Genomic DNA, 7,354 nt, shown 5'->3' with positions numbered 1-7,354 from the left:
TGTGTGTGTGTGTGTGTGTGTGTGTGTGTGTGTGTGTGTGTGTGTGTGTGTGTGTGTCAGCAGGAGACAGAGGAGGTTTACTCAGCTTGTACATTATGTTAAATCAACTGCAGCCGCTGTGCTCTTCATTACAGAGAACAACAGGAAGTGTTGAGACTTGGCTCTGCTCCTAATCACGGAGTCTGAGGGATTCACACTAATGGGGTTTGGACTATTTACCTCTGTGTGTGTGTGTGTGTGTGTGTGTGTGTGTGTGTGTGTGTGTGTGTGTGTGTGTGTGTGTGTGTGTGTGTGAGAGAGAGGAATCAGGAAGTGGAGTGCTTTCATCACAGGCTACGTCCACACCGCTGCAATTTAGTTTGAAAACGGCGTTTTAGAGCAAAAACCATCACCAGCTCCAGACTAACACACCTGAGAACACACAGACACCTGAGCACCATCATCTACACTGAGCATGTGCGAGTCTGCGTAAACAGGATGTAACTCATTATCATGTTGTATTTACCACTTGTAGTCAAGGCTGATGAGAGCCAATCAGGAGAGGCCATGGGTGTGATGTCATTGTTTACAAAAGGCCTCAGTTTCTGTCCAGACTGCAACACAACCTCAGGGTTTTCAAAATAAAACACAAACCGAGTTTTCAAAATAAAACAACCCCAGAGTTTTCAAAATAAAACACAACCCCAAAGTTTTCAAAAATAAAACACAACCCAAGAGTTTTCAAAATAAAACACAACCCTGGAGTTTTCAAAAAAAAAAAAACACACAACCCGAGAGTTTTCAAAATAAAACACAACCCTGGAGTTTTCTAAATAAAACACAACCCCAGAGTTTTCAAAATAAAACACAACCCCAGAGTTTTCAAAAAAAAAACACACAACCCGAGAGTTTTCAAAATAAAACACAACCCCGGCGTTTTCTAAATAAAACACACCCCCAAAGTTTTCAAAATAAAACACAACCCCGGAGTTTTCTAAATAAAACACAACCCCAAAGTTTTCAAAATAAAACACAACCCCGGAGTTTTCTAAATAAAACACAACCCCAAAGTTTTCAAAATAAAACACACCCCCAGAGTTTGTGGATGGGAGGAGTGAACGTAGAGATGAGCTTTAAGATGAAGGTGTATTAGGACGCAGCCGGAGCAGCGTGTGGATTATTCCTCTGTAAGAGTGTCAGTGTTCAGGCCGTACCCCTGCAGGCTGGAGGTGACGGGGTTAACAGGATCCCTCAGCTCCTGAAGCGCTGGAGGCGCCTCCTCAGCTGCTCGGGGGAGGGGGTGGGGGGTGACATAACTAAAGAGGCATTAACGCCCAGTTGCGACATCACTAAACAAACAGCGGGGCCTTGGCGAGCATGGGAACACAGCATTATAGTCCTGTGCTGAATTGAGCGGGAAAACAAGGCACAATCTGAGCCTTGTGCTGAGCCGCCGTCTCTGCCTCTATCTGACAACTTTCTGTCATGTGTCCCGACTTTCCCACAGGTCGGAGCTCATAAATCAGAGCGGCAGGGTCGAGGCTCTCCGACACCTCCCCAGCAGACGCGGCGTGTTGACACTGGAGCCGTGTGTCCTCCAGCGGACGACCACGTCTCCCCGCTGCGTGAAAACCATCTGATAACGTCTGAACGCCGCAATCGATTCCACGGAAGATCCCTCACACCGTCTGAGTTATGATAATCGTTATCATTCATCAGAAACAATGAAACTGAAGCTGTTCACTTTTTCATGGGAAAAGAGAGAGTTCATTTTGAATCTGCTCCTGGAACACAACCGTCTGAAGCTGTCAGCACGCACTACAACCCTGCACCACCTGACCGCCGCCGCAGGGGCGTTATTTCAGGAGACACTCCTCTGGGTCATATCAGGGGGTTGGAGCTCGTTCAGGTTGTTGTTGTTGTTGTTGTTGTTGTTTTATATTTTCCAGGGAAATGAAATCGTCAGTGTGTTTACACCTCAGAGCTGCTCACTGTTGAACGTAGAGGACGTTTAAGATCCAGGATCAATACTGAGAAACACTTCACAGATCAGGTTTGTCTGATGATCAAGAACCGAATCAGAGACCAGAGGACTTCCTGTGTTCAGGGACATGCTAACAGCCACGCTAATGTTAGCATCACAGGTTCAGAAGAACCAGACTCAGGGTCCAGATGACCAGAGAGCCGAGGCGGGAGCGTGAACTCCAGCAGCCTCGTCTCACCTGGCGCTAATATCCCGAAAGCTTCTTATGACCTCCTTATGAAGAAATGTATTGATCCAGGATCTGATGTCTGTGCCGGATCACGAGGACCAGCAGGGACAGAGGGCCTTAAGTGCATGGGGGTCTGCGCCTCCCCTTTACTTTCCTTTCCTTATGACCAGACGCTGCACTGGGTGAAAGGTCAGAGGTCATTCACCCACCCAAGGTCACCCCGCATTAACATTGCACCAGAGTTAATTTAATTTGCAGACAACACAGCTTATACACAAAAATGAATCCTTGTGAAGAGCGGGAGATTGTGAGCGGCGGTGGGGGGAGGGGCTAATCGAATCAGCGTCTGATTTAACTGCCAAAGTATTTTCCTCTGCGTATTTAATCAATACTTAAGACTCATAACGCCCCGGGTCAGCGGCGGAGAGATTTCCATAATCGATGAGAAGAGGTTTTCAAGTTCAGCAGGTTACCGTGCCCCCCCCTCCCCCCTCATCTTTCATAGAGTTATTTATTGTCAGGGTGTCTGTCACACGGGGCAGATAGTGCAGGGCAGCGGCGGCGGCGGGTTCCAAAGCACTCAGTCTGAGAGACCCGGTCCACCTGAGGTCACGGCCTGATCACTGCTGCTGTGGACTCTGGTTCTGGTCTGACCCGGCTCACATGTTAGTCCATGTGGTGTCCAGAGTCCATTAATCGATCAGCTGATCAAGAGAAAAATGATCGGCAACTATTTTTATAATAATTCATCATTAAAATGATTTTTCATGCAAAAAAAGGCAGAAAATTAGTTTCATTTCTTATTAAATTGTGTCAGAGCTGCTGCAGTGACCTGAGCACAGACTGAACCAGGAGACTTCGCAGAACTGGACCAGACTGAGTCCAGCACAGACCAGGACACACCTGAAATCCCACAGTTGGACCAGGTGTTTTAATATGATATGACATGATATGACATGATATGACAGGGAGGGTCTCACGGAGGGTCCCACCCCCTGATTCCACCTGTGGACTCCTCTCAGCAGGTTTACTAAAAACTGAAATTTGCGTATTATTCATCATCCTCATCCTGGTCTAACACACACACACACACACAGAGACACACACACACACACACACACACACACACAGTTTCCTCTGGACGGTTTCTGCTGAGCACAGCTCGCTCCTCGTCTCCTTTTGATTTTATTTCATTTTGTTTGATTTTACGAGAGCCTGTAAAACACATTCTGAAACCCCGAGCTGTTAAAGTGTAAAGAGCCTCGACTAAACGGCCCCGTCACCGGCCTGCCAATAAAAAATGAAAACCCATTTAAGCCAATCGAGGTGAAGCAGCACGTCTGCGGTCAGTCAATAAACCAAACAAGGGGCCGGGCAGGTCGGATCAGGCTGAGCGAGCGTCCGGCCGAGACAACAAGGTCACAGAGAAACCCAAACCAAAGCCTCAACACACACACAACAATCCAATCTAAATATCAATACGCCTCCTCTCACTCACTGTTATTTGTTAAAGTTACAGTCATGACCTCTGACTCACTGTACCTGAGGATCCACTCATAACAACACACAGCATTAAAGGTGCACTTCACCCAAACTACACAACAACAAACACATTATCTCAGAGTTATTAAAGCTCGTCCAGTGTAAAGGTCTGTGTCCATGTGTAGTGTGATTATAGATCAGCTCTAGCTTCTATATTAATACTGTGAAAGTATCAAAGCCTCAGTCCACAGAGAAATGCACACAGCCTGTATTCAGAAACTGAGCCTTAAAACCAGCCGTCAGGACTTCTGGAACTTTGTGATGTCACAACAAAGCAGTCACCAAGCCCCGCCCACCTGGACCCACCACCCGTGCGGGACGTCACAGAGGTTACGACCATCTTTATATACTGTTTAAACCACAGAGATGTCTGTCGACTACAGACGATTTCTTACCAAAACAACTCAGTTCATCTTTCAATGACACCCAAAATCTGAAGGAGTTGCTATGGCAACTTCTCTACTTCCTTAACAACCTTTTCCCAGAATACTTCTGCTCACAGTTGATAACAACAAACGTAAAAGTCTCCTCTGTCAGACCAATGAGTGAAGAAAAGAAGTGTTGAACTTACAGCTGCGTTTCAGTCCTGGAGAGATGCTGGTGCCAGAGGAAGGAGAGCAGGAGGCGGGAACTGAAGAGTCATGTGACCTTGTAACACCTGAAAAGTCCAACACAAGTCATTTCATTAACTTGTTCATTTGTGACAACACACACTGATCATCATCATCCTCTTCAGCTGAAACCTGAAAGACTGGTTCAGTTTATGGCTCAAAACATGGACTTGGCAAGTTGTTCTAATGAGTTTCCAAAGGTTATATAGTCCAGAGGTTTTCTGTAAGGGGGGTGCAGAGAGATGTGAGGGGAAGATACTGAGTGAGGTCAAAGGTCAGGTGTATACAGGTGATCTAAAAACAACAGGAAGTTACCTATGCGTTCATTAATTGTTCATGGAGAAAGTTCAGGTAGGATAAAACCCAATTTGTGTCAATATTTAGTCAAAATTCAGTCAAATCTGAGCTCGCAGACATTTTAAGATTAATTTCATTCATTTATAGTTTACACTTCATTATCTCTGATGTCACAAATAAACGTCCACAAACCTGCTTAGAAAAAACTTCAACATTCATCCCATTTCTTACTTTTCTGCAGTATAAATATAACATATTGATAATCGTCAATACATCTAATCTTAAAAACCAAACAGGAACTACTAATGATGAAATCAGCATAGTTCATTTTTCAAAAATGTAAACAAATATAGACTAAACAACAAACAACAGATGAAGATGAATATTTGGGCTAATTTCACCATGTTACAATCAGACATTAATAAATAATCTTAATGTCGATTTTAATAAAGTGTTGAGTAGTTAAAAGTCAGTAAAATGTTAATATTATGAACCAAACACATAATCAAAGGGGAACACACCTCCTCTGTACGCGGTGCGTGTTCTTCCCGCGCCGGCTCCCGTAGTCCCGCTGCGGCGCTAGCTAGCAGCCTAGCTAGCAGCCTAGCTTAGCACTTAGCATCTCTATCCCCCCCCGCTAGCTTAGCGGCTAACAAACATTCCACACCAGTTAGCCGACACCAAGAGGACAAAGATGTAAGTAGTTTCTCCACCTCCCGCCACATTTCTCTGTCTCCTTCGACACTTTCCGACCTCCGTCTTCTTCTTCTTCTTCTTTTAGTTTTACCGCGGTTCGCATCCAACTTGACATTACGCCAAACTTTCTGACCGGTGGATCTTCCGTGTTTACGTCCCTTCTCCCCGCCCCCTCTGGGCGTGTCTTCCTCACCTGCTGCCAATCACACACAGGTGAGACTGACCAATACAAAACTAGAGATTAAAATAAAAGCACATTCTGTTTTTTAATCTAGTTAAACTGAACTAATCATCTGTCATTCATTGTAGTTTCCAAACGTTTTTGTTACTTTATACAGAAATAAATGTTCATCCATATTAATCCCACAAGAACCATTATTTATTTATTTATTTATTTCAGATGAACTCTGACAGTCACTTCTGACTCAGTTGGATGAAATATTATATTTAAAATGTGACCTGAAGTGTTTCAGTTCTCACACTATAAACTAAAGTGTAGTGGAGTAGAGAGTCGAATATTTCCCTCTGAACTGTTGCAGTGGAAGAATAAAGAAGCAGAATATTTTTTGGTGCGTTTCAGAGTGAATTCTACTCCAGGCTTTGGTGCACGAGGCCCCAGGTGTCCTCCTCTGTCAGCTGATCCACACCTGCCACAGGTGAGTCAGGTCGCTCTCGTCAGTTCACTTCGATTTCTCCGTGCGAATTTCCACGATTTCCACCGAGGACCAACGACAAGAGAACACCTATTATTTATACAGTATTTTTTCTGCTTTCTTAAATTACATACAAATCTGTGTAAAATGACAGTAATTATCTGTAATTAAAAATGTAGCTTGTTATTATAAAGGTTAATATCCATACGAACAATTTAAAGATCTTCTCTGTAATTTCAGGGTAAATCTTATTGGTTTACATTTATGGTAAATATGAAGAAACACTCAGTACAATTTAATCACAGGTTTATTTATTAAAAACCTTTTCGATGACAACAATGAAATTGTGAATAAAACTAATGAACATGAGCTGTACTACACTGACACCTGCTTCACAATCTGAACTGTCAGCACCGCCTCTCTGATGCCACATGATCCTGGAGACTGAATGACCAGCGAGTCCTCACGGTTCCTCTGGACCACGTGGCCACCGGGTGAAGACGCAGAGCCGGTTGCAAACGGCCTCCACCAGGCGGCTAACACTGGCCCAGTTTGCAGGACCCGAGTTCAGTCCAAGAAGACAGCTGAGAGATAATCAGAGAGCAGTGTGTGTTAATATAGATCTGATATTCATGAGAGGAAACAGTGATATCTGAAGTGAATCTCACCTCTGGAGACTCTCCTTCCCAGGACAGGAGGTGTTCTTCCCCGTCGCCTCTCCTGGTCTCTGGGAGGGAAGACAACTCGCTCTTCCTCCTGCTCTGTCTGGCAGGTGTTGCCAGGAGCTTGGAAGTACTTGGCACTGGCTTGAGGAAAAAGGTTTTGGATCACAAGTTTTATGTTTGCATGAAATGATAATACACAATATACTGAATCACAAGCTCTGAGACACACGCATGTACCTGGGCTGAAGTGGTTAAGGTGGAAACCAGAAGGCTGACCCCGCCCTCTGTCCGTCTACCTGTCTGTGTACAGCTGCACCTGCTGGGTCCTGAATGCAGGTGAGGCTCCTCTGTGTCTCCATGTGTCCTGGATGCAGAGAGAATCCAGCAAAGAGACGTCCAGGGTGACGTGGAGATCCTGGATGAGGAGGAGCGTCTCCTCTGCCCCATGTGTCCTCCTCCAACAGTGGAGCCTCCACTCCTCCCAGGAGATCCTCTGGATCACCATGGCAACAGTCAGGCCGAACATCCTGTGCTTCCCATCCAGCGAGGACCGCTATGCCTCAATGAGACAACAGGAACCTCCGGGGGTCCACCTCCAAGATGTGGCGTCATCAATCCGGCCGCCATCCTGGAAATCCAACACAGGTAACCCAGGCAACTGTTTCAGAAGCAGCAGCTTCTTTGTCACCTGGAGGGGG

General features: G+C 45.3%; 1 long non-coding RNA gene across 1 annotated transcript; it reads right to left on the bottom strand.

The window, feature by feature from the left end:
- Positions 1–6,285: 6,285 nt before the first annotated feature.
- On the bottom strand, positions 6,286–7,282 carry LOC147819346 (uncharacterized). Its single transcript, XR_015437021.1, has 3 exons — positions 6,894–7,282; positions 6,660–6,797; positions 6,286–6,575 (listed from the first exon to the last, which is right to left on the bottom strand). It is a non-coding gene; the product is annotated as an uncharacterized LOC147819346 (long non-coding RNA).
- Positions 7,283–7,354: the final 72 nt, after the last annotated feature.

Source organism: Seriola lalandi, unplaced genomic scaffold (assembly GCF_002814215.2).
Source record: "Seriola lalandi dorsalis isolate HSWRI2012SDOR001 ecotype SW California unplaced genomic scaffold, Sedor1 jcf7180002053951, whole genome shotgun sequence".
Classification (NCBI taxonomy): domain Eukaryota; kingdom Metazoa; phylum Chordata; class Actinopteri; order Carangiformes; family Carangidae; genus Seriola; species Seriola lalandi.
The sequence above is the reverse complement of the archived record's forward strand: the minus strand, read 5'-3'. Positions and strand labels throughout refer to the sequence as shown.